At 32.9% G+C, this 24,224-nt stretch overlaps 1 protein-coding gene across 2 annotated transcripts in view; it reads left to right on the plus strand.

Moving 5' to 3' along the window:
- The window catches only part of LOC124356532 (leucine-rich repeat-containing protein 24), a 341,675-nt gene that overhangs the window by 206,239 nt on the left and 111,212 nt on the right, over window positions 1–24,224 (plus strand). For both annotated transcript variants that reach the window (XM_046807586.1, XM_046807587.1), the window contains exon 2: window positions 6,151–6,178. The gene's annotated coding sequence lies outside the window, so the exon portion shown is untranslated. The remainder of the gene's footprint in view (window positions 1–6,150; window positions 6,179–24,224) is intronic.

The raw sequence follows: 24,224 nt of genomic DNA on the forward strand, positions 1-24,224 counted from the left end.
AATTTTCGTCGATGAAAGTTCTCGCGTGTCTGTTGTTAACTTGCCCTCGATCCGGTGGAGGAAATAAATCGACTTAAGCGCTACTGTCGCCTCGGCCCGAACTGGACATGCTGAACCCAAGACCAGCTAACCTGCCGACTCCTCCATCGGAAGCTTCCAACGACAGACGAACTCTCTAATGATGGAAGTTTCTCATGCTTTTTTAGGGACTCCATTTCAAGGCGACGAGCAAAGTTGACATACTCAAACAAAATTGGCGAAACAAATGCAAAATTTCAAAACCAATTATTTGTATTAAGGCTGCTACACCAAAACGCCCAATTCTTAACGAATGAATTAAAATAAATCCAGCTCATGTGTGAAGATCTAAAGACAGATCTACTTGTAACCAAAAACGGTTTTAACAATAAAACATTGAGCTATACAAAATACAAAATTTTAAATTGGCAAATCATATTGCCGTCATTATTCTAAAGGTGGGGGTGTTGCAGCTTTTTTGTATCAAAGTTTCACTTCAGTAACATACACGATAAGAGAAACGGACGAAAACATTTTGAAGCAGCCGGAATGAAATTTCAAACTCTAAATTCAAAATTGGTCGTCGTCGACATCTATGGTCTCCCAGTGGAAAGAAAAACATATCTTTTTAATAATTAGAATCCTTGTTGATAGACCTGACTCACCATGACCTTGAATTCGGCCTGATGGGCTATTTCAATATTAACGCTTTGGATAACAACACCAATTCACTACACGTCTAGCTGACTTACTAAGGTTTTTGATCTTGAATTATTAATCAAAACCCCCACATGAATAACAGCAATCTCACAATCGGCTATCGATAATATCAGGTAAAGAACTTAATAAGTTTATTCCAACTGTAGCCTTTGAGCAGGGCCCTCGTCAATCATCATATCAAGTAAAACCCATTCAAAGACAATGTCCAGTAAACTCGATGGTCTGACACCTATCGTAGAGGAAGAGGTGGATAGAATCATTCGGCAGCTTCAATCGAAAAGGTCCAATGATACTAAATTTAATGTCAATGTGGCTCATCAAGTAATGCTCCAAGCATATTGTCAGACCTTTGACTGCATTGGTTAATTTGTATTATCGAACAGGAGTTTTCCCCTCGCTCCTAAAAATCTAAAAGTAATCCCAATTTTTTTGAAAGATGATCCCACACTCATCAATAGTTATCGGCCTGTCTCGATTTTGCCCGTCTTAAGCTAAATATTCGAAAAGCATTTTTTATTACTAATGTATCATTTTCTTAACAAATACAATCAGCTTTCAAACGAACAGTTTGGATTCAGAAAAGGCAAATCGACGATGGACGCAGATTGAGTCTTGTTAAGTTGATTGTAGAAGGACTAAAAAGTCGAATTCGCACATTAAGTGTGTTTCTAGATTTATCTAAAGCATTCGATTGTGTTGAGCATCCTACGCTCCTTTACAAATTGGGCTCCCATGGCATGCAAAGCGTGCCTCTCTTGTGGCTTAGTTTATTTTTAAGTCACAGACCTCAAGTTGTCCAAATATATTTATGGAGTTTCTCAAAGATCAATGTTCAGCCCTATTCTCTTTCTGCTCTACGTCAATGACAGAATCATCACTACCATACGGAAGAATTGTAAAGTATGCGGATGATGTGACTCTTTGTTTTAATGAAAAAACCAAATCAGTTTTAGAACAAAGAACCTTTGTTACCGTAAATATTTGTGTCCAAAATTTTCAAAACCTCAATCTAAAAACAATTTTCCAAAAGTCCAAAGTTCAAAATTTTTCTTTGTGCTCGACAAACTGGGAATATACTCCGGCCATCGTGTTGGATCAGGCCATGTTAGGAGAGGTCTGTTCCTCGAAATTCCTTGGAATTTACCCTGATCAAGGTTTAACATGGAATGTTCATATCGATTACGCTTGCTCCAAATTAGCCTTAGGGGTTTATGTATTGAGGTCTCTAGCTACATACTGCCCTATTCAGGTTAGGATTACGGCTTATTATGGATTGATCTATCCACATCTCGCCTATGGAATACTGCTCTGGGGTGCATGTGCAAGCAAATTTTAAAATCGTTCAAGCTTCAAAAACGAGCGATATGCATTATTGCAAAATTAAAATTCGTAAAGGCCAGTTTTCAAATGATTGCAACTGTTGACTCTGCAAAGTCTCTACATTTTAGAAACAACGTCATATTGTATGCAAAATGCGCCTTGACCTAAGGACGGGATGTTCACTCGTACAAGACAAAAGGCAAAGAAGACTACTGAACCAGGAGACACAGGACGGTAGTTCATAAACGTTTGCCCACACAGGTAGGACATGTCATCAAAAGCTTTCCAAATGAAATAAAAAATTCGCCTACGCATAAAGCATTTAAAACTAGATTCAACGCTGTTTAGTGTCGAACGCGTGTTATAGCGTGAACGAGTGGCGTATAAATGGCTCCAGAAAAATTGGCGATGAATGGAGCAGAGTGAGTGTAAAAATGTATGTATAAATTAGAGTTCAGTGTAGCATGACATGTGTGTCACACACATTGTGTGTCAAAATTATTAGATACTTGATATTTGCTATAGAAATGTATTTTCTGTCTCCGTAATAAATTGACTATTGACTATTGACGGAATGTTTTTTTTAACATTTTTATAAATTTTACAAATAAAAAAAGATTTTTAGGCCATACCGTACCAATATACAGCACGTATAAAAATTAAATAACAAGCATCAAGATTTAGCCGATTGAAATAAAAGATTTAATCTTCTACGCCTTTCGTAAAGTTACAAGTAACATAGAGCAAAGGTAGTTCCAGAGATCTTAGGCGTTGGAGGCTGAAAAACAAATAAAACCTGGCAAGGGATTAATCAAGTGACCCTTCTCACTCATCACCACCCCTTCTCACGCTCCTTCTCCCACCCCTTCTCCCTCGTACACCCAAAACGAGCTCGTCGTCTATACACCTTGAATAGTGCCGCAGACGTAGGAACACACCAAGACTTTTCAAAACATTACTCTATACTTTCACATGTCATTGACGTAGTATATTAAATTGTTGCCAATGACTCAAAAGTGTCTATTTACATTTTCAATGTCTTTAATTTTTGAAAAAAGTATCCACCAAAGTTTCACTGTCACCAAAAATAATAATTAGTATCGTAATTTCTATTTATAGATTAGAAATTACCTTATCTCACCACCTTACTAAACAAATTATTTTAAAATCAAACCTTTTATGCCTGCATTTGTCTTTTTAACTTTTTTGCATATTTACTGGAAAAGTGTAGCTGATGACAGGTAATTCCTGAATAAAAATAAAAATTCCTTATTTTAAAAGAATACTATGGTTTTCGAGAATACTTAGAAGAGGAAAGCAAAAATCATCTTTATTTTTGATATTTACGCATGCTTTTTTACCTTTATTTCTTGTGGTAAATCGATATATGATCCAGCGTTCATAAATTCGTCTTTATTAGGACTCAAAATCAGTTGTTTTACAACGTTTAAATGTCCACCCGGATCCTCTTGTTGGATAATTCGTTTGTTCTCGATAGGATAATTTATTAAATTGCTTAGAAATAAAATAGTGTATATCAAAGATTTCATCTGCTTTGATACTAAAATACATTGGACAAGTTTGCAGTTCACCGTTTACTAAAATTCGTTCGTATTCACATTCTAAAATAAATAACCTTTCATATTTTTAACATTTTCATTAAATTTTCCGATTAAAGTTTTAATTTCTGTTTGCATAATTGAAAGATATTTGTAAATTGACTTAAAATTGTTGCTTAAATTCGTTAAAATGTATTGCTTGAAAAGAACGTGTATAGAGGATAAAACTTTAACATCTATGATATTTTGTACAGGTTTTTCATTAAGAGTTTTATCAATTTTTCAATAATTTCAGACTTAGTTTAATCGTTAGTTTCAATAGATAATTTTTCAGCGATTGATTGAATTTTTTCATCATTAAATAGTTCGGGATCTCTCTTATTTTCTTAAAAATATGTATTTATTTTCCATAATTTATCTATGTTATACTTATTTTTGTGATAGACAATTTGATTTTATTTAGACCATTGTCTTAAATAATTAAGTTTATTATTGTAGATTTGCTTATTTTTTTCGGGAATTTTAGAACTATAATGGCGATCATAGGTTTTTTATTTCTTTTTTACAGAACGGACATGATATTTTTTCGCGCTCATTTATTTAGAAAAACATGTTTTGTAAAGAATAAAATTGTATCATTATTGAAGAAATAGCTTCAAATGTCTTTGCTTTTACTATCTAAATGGTAAAGTTTCAACAAAGACGCCTTTAATTACAGATGAGTTCAAAAGCAATGAAAAAATATAGATCTTTTAGTAAATGGCGTAATTATTAAGAATGATATTAGATATAAATGTAAAACCAGCGATTGTGCCTCTCACGACGAATATGTCTTATGACTGTTCCGACGTCATTTATGGTAAAGTAGTTTTTACACGTAATACACATAGCACATTCTTTCGGAACTCAAATGTCGGTAACGTAGATTGATAAGTTTGCAATTTAAAGACATTATTATGATATTTTCCTTATTTAAATGACAGAGAAATTTACATATTTGAATATTAAATAAAATATTTTATTCGTTTATTTAAAATTCTGTTTATAATTGTTTTGTAAAGTTAGTAGTTCTCGAGTGGCCATTGTAGTTGTTGACATTGAATATATAGATCTGAGCTACGTCTTCACCCCTATCAAAGTTTGTCCTTGTACTATTTGATAAGGATTTGGCTATACTTATCAAATGCACAGTACAGACACATTTCTACGCATGCACAGTACGCATTGGTAAAACCATTGCTCTATATCACGTGTTCTCTCATCTCTCTCTAGCCTGAATAATGATTCTAGCCTATACAATCAGAGGCGCAAAGAGAGAGAGTAAGAGGCGAAATACATTAGAGAAAATGTGGCCCGAGCAATGGTTTTGCACTTTTTTACTTTGAATTTCCAAACTTCTTATGGAACGAAAAAAAGCGTGTAATATGGTTAATATCGTAGAATAAAGATGTTTCAGAACATTGTTTGTAACCAATAAGTGAGTGACAAGGCAGATGGATGGAATCAGTGAAAATGTGTAATGTCTCTCATTATATCGTAATTAACTGCTGAATGGCAAACGTTTCTATTTTCTTCGTCAGAAACATACACACGCACAATATATCTGTTTCGTAAAAGTTTTTTCCATATAATTTATCCCAATCTACATAAAAAGCGTAGTCTCTTATAAATTCCTTTGATAAATCTTGCTGTCTTCAAAGACTTGTTAAAAACTGGCTGTGTGCATATTCCTTGGCTCTTGATAATGGCTTCTTAATATTTCAACAAATAAACAATGGAACTTACTCGATGAAAAATGTCAGATTGCTGGTGTTTAAGTTTATTTTGTATAAATCGGAATATTTTTTTTTAATTTTTCTATTATTTAACACACGAGTATCTATGTTGTCTGTAAAAAATTGCGTAGAACACTTTTTAGTGCTTAAAATTTCTCTGAATTCGTTTTCATTTAAGGACAATATCAATATGTTTCAAATGTTTAGGTAATTTATAGAATTCGTTATTAACTATTTCCTGTGGTAAGTTCTTTAAATGCTAGAAACTAACGAGACTTTGGTGAGTTCATGTTGACTATTTAGTAGAATATTTTTTTTTAAGAAATATAATTAGATAAAATATTAGGTTCTTTTATAAATATTTGTTTACATGGATAACATTTTATTAGAAAGCTCCGACATAATTTCCAACAATTATATTATATATTATATTATAATTATATTATATATATATATATATATATATATATATATATATATATATTATTCCAGCAATAGTAAAGTGGCTATTGATTTCTCAGATTAGGTTAATTAGATTGTGTTATTTCGCAGATTCATTTGTGGAAAGTTGGGCAGGATTTTAAATGAATTTCGGTTGGCTCCAGAAGTGGTCTAGGATCGGCAGGTTTATATATACTTTTATATATATATATATATATATATTTATATATATATATATATATATATATATATATATACGGTGTGAATATAAGTATGGTGAAATACCCTTAATAATAATTCTTTTTTTTTATTTTCAGGTGTCAAAAACAACTTGATTTTGAGAAGGTAAGTTAATGTCTGGAATATTTCACATTTTATGTTATAATAGTAAAAGATAAGTATGTATTTATATTATTACAATTGTAAGGTATCCTCTCAATAGTGTAATAACGGTGTAACGCTTAATTTTTAATTTAGCCACACTAGTTTCATTTCAAAAATTTCTTAATGATATAGTTGAAACCTTTAAATCAGACAAACTATGCTAGAATAATTGCGTATAATTTTACGGATAAAATAATTTAGAATATTTACACATATTATTAACTAAATAAGATTTAAGATTATAATTAAAGACGTTTCACTTGTCTTCTTATTTATAAGGATATTGGTCTCTTCTAAATAATATATGATTGGAATGTTGAACTATTAAATTGATTCTAGTATCAATCTTATATTGTAGGATTTTGGCTCTTGAGGAAGGCGACAGATACGTGCGTTTCAAAGTGTAACCAAAGGTTTACGGTAAAAAGTTTGACAGAAATGGTCTGCCCGTCCAAGTTAAGATGAGTTCCAAAATTAAATATCAACAAACAAAAATCTATATTTATTATTACTGACATCCTAAATATGTATTGGCAAAACTGATATTCATGCTTTCTATTTGTTGTTAATCAATTTAATCTCGGCAATAAAAGGATTACACAATTTTTGCTCTTTTCTCTTACCAGATCGTTATCACTGACCTTAATACTGAGCTCGAAAGACATGTGATCCGACCTGGCTGATAACTTTAAAGTCGTTCTCACTTTCTTGGCAGTTTAGCGATAATAGAGCATAATCAGTAACGGAAGCACCCGACGTGTTAATGTAAGTGTACTTGCCTGTGCCCCTCTCACTGCTTGAATATGCAAGAATCCGCCTAGGTGTTGGCGTCGAGGTGTCATCTGTCTCCTTGCAAGAATTCTCCTGGATTTTGTTGTTTGCCGGTGGGGTCATGCCTTGAGTGTCTTTCGATTAATTATGCCAGATCTAACCCCAGCAGTTCTTTCAGCTTTGTTACACCGGGTACCCCATGTGAAACGACAGTCATTCACAAACAGATGATCGTAGACTAAAGGCATTCATTGTTTTCCTCCCACTTTCTCGATCTCGCCCTAACCGCTGACAGTAGAAGGTATTCGCACTTCACTAGTGAAATCCCGATGGACCACATATCCAGTTCCTTTCAGCTTCCTTACATTTGCCACTATGTGTTCTTCGACGTTGCAGTACTGGGGAAAGTACGTCTCCCCAGTACTACTTCAGTACTTCAGTTCAGTGTGCATAGTAATGCACGCTGAATGCTATTTACCAGATAGGCGTGTCGGCAAGCTACTTGACCGTTGCCGTTTAAATCACTGAGTAGAACGAGGCGTAAAAAACTGAAATTATTTTGTCACTCATAAAAATACATGGACCGAAACATCTCGGCTGATTTCTGAGCACAACGTCACCGCCTGTGCACGAACACGCTAGACAACGAGGGATTACGACCGGCACAAGACTGCGGTGGAACACGCGAGACGAAGTGGGGATACGACCGGCACACGACAGACGGTAGTACACGCGAGATAAACCGGGGATACGACCGGCACACGACTGACGGTAGAACACGCGAGACGAAACGGGGATACGACCGGCACATGACTGACGGTAGAACACGCGAGACGAAGCGGGGATACGACCGGCACACAACTGACGATAGAACACGAGAGGCGACGCGGGGATACGACTTGACATACCTGACGGTAGAACACGCGAGACGACGCGGGAATACAACCGGCACACGACTGATGATAGAACACGGGAGACGTCGTGGGGATACGACCGGCACATAACTGACGGTAGAACACGCGAGACGACGCGGGAATACAACCGGCACACGACTGACGATAGAACACGCGAGACGACGCGGGAATACAACCGGCACACGACTGACGATAGAACACGGGAGACGTCGTGGGGATACGACCGGCACATAACTGACGGTAGAACACGCGAGACGACGCGGGGATAGGACCGGCACATAACTGACGGTAGAACACGCGAGACGACGCGGGAATACAATAGGCACACGACTGACGATAGAACACGGGAGGCGACGTGAGGATACTACCGGTACGTAACTGACGGTAGAACACGCTAGACGACGCGGGGATAGGACCGGCACATGACTGACGGTAGAACACGCTGGTGGACACTCAGTCTGTACATTACTCGCGATAACTCAAATTAACTTGATATCTCTGTTGATCAATGATAACAGATATCAATCCTACCGCGCATTAAAACCGCAGTAAATTGCTAACAGATGGGCACACGAGCTGTCTCAGAGTCATTAAAGTTTTCAGGCAACGCTGCCAATCTAAGCTTCATATTTTTCCCATGTAACATTTCTAATGATTAGAAATGTTATAAAAATATGTTAAATTTTTGGAATGAAAGGAAGTTACATCCTAGTATCAAAACAAACATCTATTTAATATTAATGATATTCAACAATATTACTTTGTACATGTAACTGTTTTCTTTGGAAAATATTTGTATAAAATGTGTTGTGTGTCATATAAAAATACTCAAGCAACGTTTTTTTCCCAAATTTAAAAGTCAGAAATGAAGAATACAAGACTCACGCTGTCTGTAGCTACGTATACCGTACGTGTTGCCTGGAGCGTATAATCGATTCTCCACTCTGCAGTAGCCGGACCATCAGCTTTTAAGCCACTCAGCTCCTGGTAAGCCACAACGGTCCCACTTTGTGGCTTCTCCAGTGATATCGTGTTAAATTGGCATTACAGCCTTGTTGGAACTCCGATATTTACTGTTCTTGTCATCCAACACGTCCACCAGAGCGAGAGGGTTAACGTACGGTAAATAAATAAGTATAATTTAAAAATCTACAAATTAATACTAGATTGATATAATTGGAATTTTAAATTTTTTTTGAACCTAACATTTGTCTCCATAGGCGTGTAATTGAAAGTACTTCCCAAATGCATGCTGTAGAAATACAGGGTTATATGTTTATAGTTCTCTGGAATAGTGAGGAACATTATACACGTTTACACTCTCCTCTTTAATTGTTGTATGTATTGAAATAAATTTTATTAGGCGATTGTAACACATATTTAAAAGGAAGAAAAGATTGTGGCTTAAAAAATATTTCTTTAGGTATTTTATTTGTATTAAAAATTAAAAGAGTATTATTAAATATACCACAAGAAAACATAACAGGAAATTCAGTATCATCAAGTTCTTCAAAAAGCTATACAAGTAATATTATGTTTATTCGAGGCCTGCAGTGTTCTCAATGGGAAGAGAGAAGATTTCCCTAAAAGAAGGAAGCAAACCCCAATTCTAGTAATTGTAAGTAAGGAGGTTTTCTGAATTGCTAAAATTGTAATTACATTATTAGTGTGATTTTCCATTTTAAAGTACAAAATGCTATCCAATTATCATAAGAAGATAATTGGAGGTTTTTTATATATTCGTATCATTAGGCGGGAAAGTGTAGACGTCAGTTTGCACAGTAAATATTATCCTGATACGTAACTCATCCATTTCAGTATTTACATAAAGCTTATAGTTCGAATACTGGGACAACACGTTGTAACTCTCAATTCTGGTTTAAAAAGATTTTGGATAAATTTAAATTAACGATTAATAAATTATATAAGTTTTGCTACTAATTTAGTATTTTCACTAGAATAAATATAATATAAATATCGTTTATGAAAAGTAATATAATAGATTAGTTCTAATTGTCTAAAAGCATGTTATTTATGTTTTGGTATTGCATTGATTCGCGTGTTTCTCTGTTATAATTCTAAACGTAGTTCCAAATAGTTAAACGTAGTTACACGAAATAGGAATTTTTTGTAAATTATGCATTTTTCTGCTTCGGTAAAAAGTATAGATTTTATTGTTTACTTAATAATTTTTTTTAAAAGTTGATAAAATCAAAATTATTAATTTTAAACGAAGTGCTTTATTAAACAAACTAATTAACGGGATGTTAAAGTACTATTTTGAAATATTCATATTTTGAAAACGGATCTCAAAATTTGGTAAGTATATTTACGTAATAATTCATCCCCAAAACATAAGAAACAGCATTGTTTGTTTCACAGTTCAAATCTTTAATTGCAGTATACTATAGCCCATACTTGATAAATACGTAATGTCCTTTAAACATAAATAACGAAAAGTTTAATATTTGATTCGCACAAATTGTTGCACTTAACTCCATTTGAAGGTAAGAGGAGAATAAGAGACAGCGAGTGACAGACCAAATTACCTTTAGACGTGGGATCTGTCGGCTTTGCTGTGAAATTTAACACATTCGAGTCTACGCTCGAGCCAGACTCGAGCGCCGTTGTTTAATCACTGGGCCGGCGCTCGAGCGTGACTCGAGCACAGCTTTGCCGATTGATATACGGAGTTGCCCGAGTGATATTCGAGTGCCGTCTGCTGCATTAAACAGCCAGCTTTGTTGGTTAGTTCAGAAAAATTCCGCTAGGCGCTACTACGTCATACCCGCTTGAGGCTTTTGTTTATCGTCTGACGTAGCCTTGTGCGTCGTCAGTCTGTCTACGACAACAGTCATGGAGAGGTGCGCATTTCAAAAATCAATGGAAGATTGCAGTATATTAGCTGAATTAGAGTTAGATACGGACTCTAATATTGTTAATGACACCAATGATGATCCGGATTTCAGCAGGTTTTACTTACTGCAAGGACTGTAATGTGGCACTCTGCGTACCTGACTGTTTTGAAGAGTATCACACTAAACAGGATTTTGTGTGATTTTTTTTAGCATTTGAAATTTTTTGGCAATTAAAATTATTTGTAAAATATGTATATAGTAAATGCATTAAAAAAATTGTAATTACTTGTTTTATTTATTCAAAAGTTAGTTTTCAAGTAACACAAGACATGCAGGAGTTTTTAATTTTCTTCCAAAAATGTGAGTTTTAAAATTTTTTTAAAAATTAATTAGATTTTATAGGAATAAAGTTTTACATATCAATTTAAAGAGGAAAGATAGAACTTTCAAGAAAATATAATATCATATACATAATATTTAACACTAAAAAAAATAACGAAAAGTTTAATATTTGATTCGCACAAATTGTTGCACTTAAATCCATTTGAAGGTAAGAGGAGAATAAGAGACAGCGAGTGACAGACCAAATTACCTTCAGACGTGGGATCTGTCGGCTTTGCTGTGAAATTTAATCAAGCTGGGACACCTTGCAGTAGACGGTTCGTACCGAACAGAAATGAAAGCTCGGCAATAACCAGGCGGCTATGTGCCGGCAACGTCTCGACAAATTTAATCAAGCCGGGACACCTTGCAGTAGACGGGTCGCAACGAACAGAAATGAAAGCTCGGCAATAACCAGGCGGCTATGTGCCGGCAACGTCTAGACAAATTTAATGAAGCCGGGACACCTTGCAGTAGACGGGTCGCACCGAACAGAAATGAAAGCTCGGCAATAACCAGGCGTCTATGTGCCGGCAATGTCTCGACAAATTTAATCAAGCCGGGACACCTTGCAGTAGACGGGTCGCACCGAACAGAAATGAAAGCTCGGCAATAACCTGGCGTCTATGTGCCGGCAACGTCTCGACAAATTTAATGAAGCCGGGACACCTTGCAGTAGACGGGTCGCACCGAACAGAAATGAAAGCTCGGCAATAACCAGGCGGCTATGTGCCGGCAACGTCTCGACAAATTTAATCAAGCCGGGACACCTTGCAGTAGACGGGTCGCACCGAACAGAAATGAAAGCTCGGCAATAACTACGCGGCTATGTGCTGGCAACGTCTCGACAAATTTCCACCAAACTTGGATTAATGAATTAATGAATTCTTTTATTAAAAATATCTAAATTTATGTAAAAATCATGTAAGCCGTAACATTATAGTTATTTAAAAGTTCTATTTGACTAAGCCATAATGTTGCCTGAAAACATATAACAAAAAGTACGACTACAGTATTGACAGAAATGAGGAAGAGGAGTCTCGGCTAAATGGTTGTTTACAAAATCTTTTGATGTTTACTATGCAGGAAACGAAGAGATTTAATATCAAACACCTAATGATATCCTTAAGCAGTTCGGGTTATATAATTAACTTCTTCATGTCCAGCTTATTTAATTTTATAAAAGATACCACGTATTTATTGCCACTGTGTTTCTTAAACGTACTAAATAAATCTAGAATAAAACAATTACATCCTATATTTAATGATTATATAAATATGGATAACTAATCCCAGAATATATTGCTAATCGCTCATCTCAAGAACAGCTGGACCAATTTGCAAATATCTGAGGAAAGTTTATATCAACATAACATGTTCAAAATTTACCTAAAATATTTTATAATTTTGGAAAATATTTATAACGTTCATGATACGTAATTAAAAATGTATCTAAATTTAAAAACGATGAATATTTTATACTGCAGTTGAAACAATGTTTAACATTTCAAATGTATACAAGTGTAAAACATGTCGCGCTGCCTCGGCAATTCCCAAACGATTACAGGTAAAGCAATAAAACGTGGTTAATCATTAAGGAATAAAAAAAGTCTTAAATGTGAGCATAGGTCAATTAATATATTTAATTAATTGTCTTTGTTAGTAAGAGTGCAATGCCACAGATCTGAACTGATAGGTTTTCACTCTTTAAAAAATTTCACTGGTTTAAATTTTTAAACATTTACAATGTGAATCTTGCTGTTGATGGTTTATTATTATTGCCTTGGCTTAATCTGTAAAACTTTAACTTATTCAATGAATAATGGCTTAAGAAAAAGTTTTTAAGGTGGTTAGTGACTCTTCAGATCCAATAGATACTCTTATTTTTAGTTGTGCTTTGGTTCTAGTTGATGTACATCTTACACTACATCTTAAAACTATATATATATCCATCCTCATGTAAAAGTTTTTGCCGAGCTATTTATAGACCGTCCTCCATTGGATATCAAGAGTCACTAACTGCTCTCATTTAAGATCTCTTTATAACTTCTTCCTTGCTATCTCCCTGATATGAAAAAAGTGTTATTTAGTTCCAAAAGTAATATTATAAGTACAATAATGACGTACCAAGTTGTGTAATACGTTACCTGTAATCGTTTGGCAGTTTCTTTTTACCCTGTACAAAAATGTGAGTATACAGTTCTTGACAAATAGTGGAAATAATATCATACACAAAGTTCCTAAAAATTTTCTTAAAAATTCATCTATTCATAATTTATTACATCTATACCGGATATACATTAGAATTGATAAACATATACTAAATTAGTTTATTAAGACTACATATGTATGATATTTTATTGGGGTAACAAAGTAAACCAACAAATGTATCACCAGAAGTAGACAAGATATTTATACGTTTACTTGATCAGGGCCAAAAATAAAGTATGGATACACTTTATTTATGCATTTTTTTCATTATATATATATATATATATATATAATTTCAATAAACATTGAATCACAAAAAGTACTTGCTCCGCCGGGAGCCGAACCCGGATCTCTCACTTTCCGGGTGAATGTGCTACCATTACACCACAGAGCGCTTACTTTTACCGATTCAATTATTTTGTATTTGGCCGTATCTGTCACATATGCGTTTAAATAAGCAAACTAACATATGATCGGAAAACCTAATACTTGTCAAACTACTTTTATTTACGTTAAATTGTATAATTCTATTTATATATTTTGTTCGTTAGAAAGGGTGATTTTTTTATTGGTGCGGTTTTTAAAACTAAATAAAAAAATTAAAAACAACCTGCATTAACATAAAAATGTATTTATTTGAACTACAGTGTCATGACATTAACGTTTAAAATGATTTCTGGCATATGGGCTCCATTTCGTTCGCGTAGAAAGCCCAATCGAGAAGTTCAATTTTCGAATACTCTTTCCAGCAGCTGTGGTTGAATTCCGCCAATAACTCAACGAATGTTACCTTCCAAGTCATTTAAAGTGGCTTGTCAGCGTATACTTGAGACTTAACATATCCCCACAGAAAGTAGTATGTTGGCGTGATATCACACGACCGTGGGGGCCAGTTGACACTACCTCTAAATGAGATGATACGTTCACCAAATGTTTCTACCAAGAGGCCAATTGTGTCGTTTGCCGTGTGGCACGTCGCGCCGTCTTGTTGGAACCAGACATTTTCTAAATCCACTTTAAGTTCGTTTAGCTGAGGAAAGAAAAAGTCCCGTAACATTGCCCGATAGCGTTGACCATTTACCGTAACAGTCTGGCCAGCATTGTCTTTAAAAAAATAAGGGCCAATAACACCACCTGCCCAAATGGCGCACCAAACGGTAAGTTTTTGTGGATGAAGGGGCATACCAACAAATTCTTTTGGGTTTTCATCACTCCAAATCCGACAATTCTGTTTGTTGACAAAGCCGCATAACCAGAAATGAGCCTCATCGCTGAAAAAAATCTTGCCTGCGAAAGCTGGGTCACGTGTTATCTTATGTTGAGCCCATTCAACGAAATCAAGACGCTTGCGATAGTCTAATCGTTTCAGTTCTTGCACCAACTGAATCTTGTATTGATATAGGCGTAGATCCTTCCTTAAAATATTCCATAGAGTTGAGTAGCAGATCGCTAATTGCTGCGCACGATGACGAATCGACACACTTGGATCCTCTTCAACACTATGAGCAACAGCATCAACAGCCTCTTCGGTCCTTACCGTGCGGCGTCTCTGCCGATGCTTGTCAACAAGAGTGTGGGTATTACGAAAACTATTAACCAAAGCTCGAATACCTGACTCTGATGGACGATTATGAGGTCCGTAAATCGGACAAAGAGCTCGGTAAGTTGCCCGAACTGAACTGCGGTTTTCAAAACGAATTTGCACTATTCGCAAACGCTCTTCTTTTGTAAGTCTGTTCATTGTTACTATACAATAATACGCACTAGACAATACAAATATCGAAATGACATAATATAATAAACAAAGATCAGCTGTTTTATTCAAATTTAATTGTTGTGTTTAATAGTGGTGCCAACTTAAAAACCACACCAATAAAAAAATCACCCTTTATATACTATGAACAAGCAACAAAATTACAAAAATGAAAGTATCGCTCATTCATAAGTAAGGAGATTATACTATATCTATGTATTTCGTTCGTCAAATATACTATGAACATGCAACTAAGTTATAGCACTGAAAGTATCGCTCAGTTCTAAGTATAAAGATATGCTCTATTTATATATTTATTTCGTTATATATACTATGAACAAGCAACTTAATTATAAAACTGAAAGTATCGCTCATTCATAAGTAAGGAGATTATACTATATCTATGTATTTCGTTCGTCAAATATACTATGAACATGCAACTAAGTTATAGCACTGAAAGTATCGCTCAGTTCTAAGTATAAAGATATACTCTATTTATATATTTTGTTCGTTATATATACTATGAACAAGCAACTTAATTATAAAACTGAAAGTATCGCTCAGTCATAAGTAAGGAGATATGCTTTACATATGTATTTTGTTCGTTATATATACTATGAACATGCAACTAAGTTATAGCACTGAAAGTATTGCTCAGTTCTAAGTATGAATATATACTCTATTTATATATTTTTTTCGTTATATATACTATGAACAAGCAACTTAATTATAAAACTGAAAGTATCGCTCAGTCATAATTAAGGAGATATGCTCTACATATGTATTTTGTTCGTTATATATACTATGAACATGCAACTAAGTTATAGCACTGAAAGTATCGCTCAGTTCTAAGTATAAAGATATACTCTATTTATATATTTTGTTCGTTATATATACTATGAACAAGCAACTTAATTATAAAACTGAAAGTATCGCTCAGTCATAAGTAAGGAGATATGCTCTACATATGTATTTTGTTCGTTATATATACTATGAACATGCAACTAAGTTATAGCACTGAAAGTATTGCTCAGTTCTAAGTATGAATATATACTCTATTTATATATTTTATTCGTTATATATACTATTTACAAGCACCTAATTTATAGCAATAAAAGTATCCCTCAGTCATAAGTAAGGAGATATGCTCTATTTATATATTTTGTTCGTTATATATGCTATGACAAGCAACTAAATTATAGATCCAAAATTATCGCTCAGTCATAAGTAAGGAGATATGCTCTATTTATATATTTTGTTTGTTATATATACTATTTACAAGCAACTACGTTATATAACTGAAAGTATCGCTCAGTCATAAGTAAGGAGATATGCTCTATTTATATATTTTGTTCGTTATATATACAATTTACAAGCAACTACGTTATATAACTGAAAGTATCGCTCAGTCATAAGTAAGGAGATATGCTCTATTTACATATTTTGTTCGTTACATAAACTATTTAAAAGCAACTACGTTATATAACTGAAAGTATCCCTCAGTCATAAGTAAGGAGATATGCTTTATTTATATATTTTGTTCGTTATATATACTATGCAAGCAACTAAATTATAGATCCAAAATTATCGCTCAGTCATAAGTATGGAGGTATACTCTATTTATATATTTTGTTCGTTATATATATTATTTACAAGCAACTACGTTATATAACTGAAAGTATCGCCCAGTCATAAGTATGGAGATATACACTATTTATATATTTTGTTCGTTATATATACTATTACCAAGCAACTACGTTATATAACTGAAAGTATCGCTCAGTCATAAGTATAGAGATATGCTATATTTATATATTTTGTTCGTTATATATACTATGAACAAGCAACTAAGTTATAGAACTGAAAGTATCGCTCAGTCTTAAGTATAGAGATATACTCTATTTACATATTTTGTTCGTTATATATACTATTACCAAGCAACTACGTTATGTAACTGAAAGTATTGCTCAGTTATAGGTATGAGATATGCTCTATCTATATATTTTGTTCATTATATATACTATGAACAAGCAACTAAGTTATAGCACTGAAATTATCGGTCAGTCATAAGTAAGGAGATATGCTCCATTTACATATTTTGTTCGTTATATATACTATGAACAAGCAATAATTTTTGGTACTGAAAGTATCACTCAGTCATAAGTATGAGATATGCTCTATTTATATATTTTCTTCGTTATATATACTATTAACAAGCAACTAAATTATAGCACTAAAAGTATGCCTCAGTCATAAGTAAGGATATATACTCTATTTATATGTTTTGTTCGTTATATATCCTATGATCAAGCAACTAACTAATAGCACTAAAAGTATCGCTCAGTCATAAGTAAGGATATATGCTCTATTTACATAATTTGTTCGTTATATACTATGAACAAGCAACTAAGCTATACAACACTAAAAGTATCGCTTTGTCATAAGTAAGGAGATATGCTCTATTTATACATTTTGTTCGTTATAAATACTATGAACAAGCAACTAAATTATAGAACTGAAAGTATCGCTTAGTCCTAAGTATAGATACCTTTGTTTATTTTATTCATTATATTAACTACATCACTGACAGTATCTTAGCCCGGAAGTAGATTAAAAGTGCTGGAATATGTAACTGTTAACCGTATTAGGCTTCCAGCCCTGGAATTTCATTATTCCTTTCTGAAATCGGTAATTTTTTTGCCGTAGAAAGGATATAATATTTTAGTACTCATATCCTTTTAAATGTTTTATGGTTATAACAAGGAAAATATTATACATCTGATAATACATTTCATAACATAAACGGATAATTAGGTTAAAAACCATTTTATCCTGTGGACTTACTTTTAACACATCGGTGAAAATACTATTCAAGCTGCATTTCGGATTTCACGTATCCCAGGCATGCATTCATAAAATTCTTTGAAATGTAGAGGTTTAAGTTTACTTGTAATATGATTGCAAGGTAACCCGATTTAATCAACTTTATTGAATGGAGAAGGTTGGAACAGTTTCTACATCAGTGAATTTCTAAGGTCGCTTTCTAAGAAAATACCCCTAGCTCACAATACTTTGCCAAACGAACCGTGCACATAGTCTGCAACAGCATTATTGAGATGGTCTTAACGATGGCGTAACATTTATTTCGTTTACTATTATGAGAATTGACCAAGTATAATTCTTCAAGATATTCACGTCCTATACAGTTTTTATTACTATTTCTGTACAGTTACCTTTGAGAAGCTCTATCATGTTATTTGCACTCTTTAAACGTTTTAAATAAATAACCTAATTATTTAGATAAAAAAATTTTGCCTGTAAAAATCTATTTCTCTACATTTTGATAGATTATGGCAAGAGGTTTTGTAGTCCAACTTAAAACAAAGTCTTGTGGCTAAGTCTGACAATAGCACTGATGCTCATTTAAAATTCTCCACAGTAAAATTATACAGTGGTTAGACTTAACAATATGTGTGGCAAGGTAAATAATAAATTTGCCTAAGAAACTATACATAAACAGTTTGTCATAAAGTTCGACGGTTTAACGTTGTTACAACCATCAAATATTTTAATCATATCCTTAACATAGTTAATTGTTGGCACTTTATACGAATCTCTTAAGGTGTTAGAACTTGAAAATATGGAAAACGTTCTGTTATAATTTAGATTTTTGTTATTGTTATGGGGTCGTATACAATAACCCTTACTCAGCTAAAAGTTGTACAGTACACACTTAACAAGAGACAAGACCAATTAATAGATTGAGAATCGTGTAATGATAGTCTGCAGGACAATAATACACGACATATATCCTAAGTTATAAAGACGCTTTATTGACAAAGACTTCGTAATCTAATGGATAATGAATAGCGTATGTTGCATTTAACTCGGTAGAGGTTCCAGAGTTGTTGTCACAGATGAATATAACTAGATTGAGTGTGATACTGTATCGTGAAAGTGTACTCGTATGTGGGTGAGTTAAGAGTTTAGCTTTGAACTTTTAGTTTTTTGAATTCTCTCGTTTTGAAAACTAATGCGGGGCTGATGATCTGTATACCACAGATGTTGTCACAATAAACAGACAATAACTTGTGAAGACATTTATAGAGTGGCATTAAAGTTATATACTCCGGCAACATGTGGAGACCAATTGATGTACTTTATTTGTTTTAAATAATATTTTCTCATTTTCTACTGTGCCAGCACTACTTACGTATTTTATAATTTAATAACGAATAATACATTGTGCAAATAGAAATATTTCTTAAGATTTATAAATAGCTCTCCAGATTCCAAAGATGCATGCAGAATGTCAAATATATTAATCTTTCATATGTAATACGGTACAGAACAGGAACATTTCTAGACAGTTGCAGCTATTTGTTGAACTGTATTTATGGATTATATCGTAAATATCAATACCTTTCATTTGTTTACATGATAAAATTAAACCAACAGTTCAATAACTACTCAACCATTAGTGAATTGTTGTAAACATTAACATTAAAATATAGTAATAGGAATAATTGATTGGGAAATGTAGTACAAATATCTTTGTCTTTCAATTAGCAAATAAAATGTATTACACAATTGATTCAAACATTCTTAATATATATATAATTAAATCCAAAACTAAAATGTAAATTAAATAGCTTTACATAAATCCATAAATTCTTAGTAAACAAATATTTCATTAACAGCAAATATTCCATTTAAAAATAGTCATCATTATTGTAAAATTACCATTTATATGTATATTTTATTAAAATAAATTGCAGTGATAGATTATATAAAAGTGATAACAAGACGTCAGTAATACATTTTCATTCCAATCGTATTAAAAAAATCATATTGAGTACAATTGGACCGTAACATACAGTTAAAAAGATCATACATATATTTTATTGATTCTAAATTTCTAGTTACTGCACTGTAAATAAAACTCATATTAAAATATTATGATATTTATGTGAGGATTCATCCTAATTTTATGAATAATACATTACACGGTGTCGGTAATTTCAGAGAATTCCTTCTTCCAAGTGCTAATATTCGAATTATATTTTAAATTTCATGAATAAATAATGAAATCCTGTAAAATTCTACACAGATGGAATAAAACAAATTATCTTTTAAGAACAAAAATCTTCAGTCGTTAAATTAACCGTGGTAGACATTAATAGTATCTTATATCGAATCATTTGAAAACTCTCCTGCCCTCCGATGGTCAAAGTAGGCTATAATGTAAATAGTTCCAAAATGCAAATTTAATGATAAGCTCGCTGCAATAATACCTAGGTTATATTATGGGGACTTTGAAAGCCCACGGAAACGGCTCTTGGCTAATATGTGTGGAATTACTGGAATTATTAATCTACATAAGCGGAATGGGTATTCTCGTAAAAACTGATGTTCTCGTAAACACTAGAATGAAATATAATGAAAATTAGTGTATTTTAATAAGAAAAAATAAGATTTAGATTCAAGCAATTTGTTACGATCACTTATTAATGATTTTACTGCTAACTTTCAAATAACATTCTGATTTATTACAGAAGGAACTATGATAGTAATGCAGTCTCAATTATAGAAATTATTTATTTACCAGGAAAGTGACACTATGTTTGTAAAGCAAAAAGTTATTTTTACAGCGCTCTGTTTTACTACTTAACTAAAAGTACCATAAAAAGTGTGTATCCCTTTATTAGATGATTGCAGTTGCTGAACATGTTACATAGTAAGAAAGTATTAGTAAGGTTATTCCTTTCTGAAATAGGATCTTAACAGTGTAATATTCAAAAAGGGTGTGGTTAGACTCTTTGTCTTCTGGGTATGTTTTCTGCCTCACAAAACGAAGCGATGTCGGCGAAAAGGAAGCCACTATGTCCCTGTCTACAATTTTTAATTAGGCTATATTTTTAGTTTTAGATTAGGTTATTATAAATATTATTCTAGTAATAATAAAGTTGAAGATAATCTTTACGAGTGCTCATGTGATTTGAAATCTTGAGGAATTTTTGGTACAGACATCGAAAAAGTTTGACGATCTGGAACGTGACCTGATGGCGGAAATTACTGAACGAAAATGCTCATGGCCATCAGTGTGCGCTGCGGGTACGCCTTCGCTTCACTTGTGGCGAAATAGGGAAAATATTTCACTAGATAATATCTAAATTCAAGCTCAGATCACGTGACCACTCATAAATGTTTTATATTTGTAATACGTACGTATGTATTCACCTATTCATATACCGGGTATCCCACGAAGAGGTTTAAAAGTTAGATTTTTTACTTTCCCATTTATGCGCCCAACATTTTCAAACTCTACACAATTCATTAAATCAGTTTTAAAATTTTATGTGAAAATTTCAGCTCTCTAGTTACTCTTCAGACAAAATTGTGGATTTTTGAAAAATTATACTTTAAAAAGAGTAAAAAAACAGTATTTTTGGTTTTGTAAAATTATTTATTGCCACATTCTACAGAAATAAAGAATTTCAATCAGAAAACCAGAACATAAATTATTAAAAACATACAATTACAGTCCACAGTTATTAAAAAAAATTATCTCAACTATCCATCCATAGCGGCACACTGATAACAGAGCTTATAAATTGAATCGTAAGCTCTTTCAAAGAAATTACGTGGTTTCCGGAGAAGATCCTCTTCAATAGATTGTTTTAATTCATCATCATTATTGAAGCTACGAGTATAAACTTGCTCGTTTAAGTAACTCCATAGAAAGAAATCACACACAGTTAAACCTGGGGATCGGGGTGGGTGGCCAATCTATAAAATTACTATCACGACCAATTCAAAGGCCTTGAAGGTTGCCATTTAGTGATCACTTGACAGGAGTTGCGAAATGAGGAGTAGCATTATCTTCGTGGAAGATTGCTTGATCTATTTCTGGAACTGTAAAATGAGGGAAGACGTGTTCATTTAAAACCTGTTCATACCTATTCCCAGTCATTGTATTGTCTGAAATGTCGTAAGATAGCACCCCATTACAACTGTCAATTCCTTGTGATTTGAGTAGAGTCTGTTGAAGAATGTGTGGATTACAGAGGTTTTATTAATTACAATTATACCTATTTTCAGCACCACTACGGTAGAAAGAGGACTCGTCTGAAAAAAAAACTGTTGAGTATGCAAATTAGGATCTAGCTCATGAAACTCAATAATAGCTAAACAAAATTCAATTCTCCTGTAGGATAGATCCTAATCATCTTCATCAAAATTATGGACTAGGTGACTTTTGTAAAATATAATTTTGTGATTCTTTATTATTCTCTGTATTGAAGACTTTGGAACACCAGTCTCAAGTTCAATCTTCCTTCGTGAATTCGGTTTACCTGGAGAGCGGAGCACTGATGCGCATACTAGTACTTCTCATTCCTCATAGAGTTCTTTTGTAAGTACTTGAGTATCATAAAAATGTAATAGAGGGAATTCAGCTAGGTTTTCAAAGCACAAGCAATATTTTTCAATCAAACAGCTGTTCTTTAAAACTGCAATGCATTAATCAAATGAGGTAATTGAAGAAAATATTTTTTATGGGAAGCAAATAGTAAAATGTTCAATATACGATATTGATTCTACAATTGTTAGGGAGATTTATTTTTTAAATTATATGTTTAAAACTTACTTTATTAATTGTTTAGAGTTTGAAAATGCTCGGTGCAATAATGGGTAAGTAATATCAAATCAAACTTTTAAACCTCTTTGTGGGACATCCGGTATAATGCCCAACAACAAATAATAGATTGGCACAGCATATTCTCTTTCTCACAGACAACAACAACATGCAATATACATAGTACGTCAAATAAAGTCTGTAAAGCTCTGTATACTTAAAGATTTTATAATTTAAATAAAAATATATATTTACGTCAATTTGTCAACGTTTAGCTGATAGTATCTAAAGCTGTTTACAACAACATGCAATATACACAGTACGTCAAATAAAGTCTGTAAAGCTCTGTATACTTAAAGATTTTATAATTTAAATAAAAATATATATTTACGTCAATTTGTCAACGTTTAGCTGATAGTATCTACAGCTGTTTACAACAACATGTAATATACACAGTACGTCAAATAAAGTCTGTAAAGCTCTGTATACTTAAAGATTTTATAATTTAAATAAAAATATATATTTACGTCAATTTGTCAACGTTTAGCTGATAGTATCTACAGCTGTTTACAACAACATGTAATATACACAGTACGTCAAATAAAGTCTGTAAAGCTCTGTATACTTAAAGATTTTATAATTTAAATAAAAATATATATTTACGTCAATTTGTCAACGTTTAGCTGATAGTATCTACAGCTGTTTACAACAACATGCAATATACACAGTACGTCAAATAAAGTCTGTAAAGCTCTGTATACTTAAAGATTTTATAATTTAAATAAAAATATATATTTACGTCAATTTGTCAACGTTTAGCTGATAGTATCTACAGCTGTTTACAACAACATGTAATATACACAGTACGTCAAATAAAGTCTGTAAAGCTCTGTATACTTAAAGATTTTATAATTTAAATAAAAATATATATTTACGTCAATTTGTCAACGTTTAGCTGATAGTATCTACAGCTGTTTACAACAACATGTAATATACACAGTACGTCAAATAAAGTCTGTAAAGCTCTGTATACTTAAAGATTTTATAATTTAAATAAAAATATATATTTACGTCAATTTGTCAACGTTTAGCTGATAGTATCTACAGCTGTTTACAACAACATGTAATATACACAGTACGTCAAATAAAGTCTGTAAAGCTCTGTATACTTAAAGATTTTATAATTTAAATAAAAATATATATTTACGTCAATTTGTCAACGTTTAGCTGATAGTATCTACAGCTGTTTACAACAACATGTAATATACACAGTACGTCAAATAAAGTCTGTAAAGCTCTGTATACTTAAAGATTTTATAATTTAAATAAAAATATATATTTACGTCAATTTGTCAACGTTTAGCTGATAGTATCTACAGCTGTTTACAACAACATGTAATATACACAGTACGTCAAATAAAGTCTGTAAAGCTCTGTATACTTAAAGATTTTATAATTTAAATAAAAATATATATTTACGTCA

The sequence above is a fragment of the Homalodisca vitripennis genome, chromosome 3 (genome assembly GCF_021130785.1).
Source record: "Homalodisca vitripennis isolate AUS2020 chromosome 3, UT_GWSS_2.1, whole genome shotgun sequence".
Classification (NCBI taxonomy): Eukaryota; Metazoa; Arthropoda; class Insecta; order Hemiptera; family Cicadellidae; genus Homalodisca; species Homalodisca vitripennis.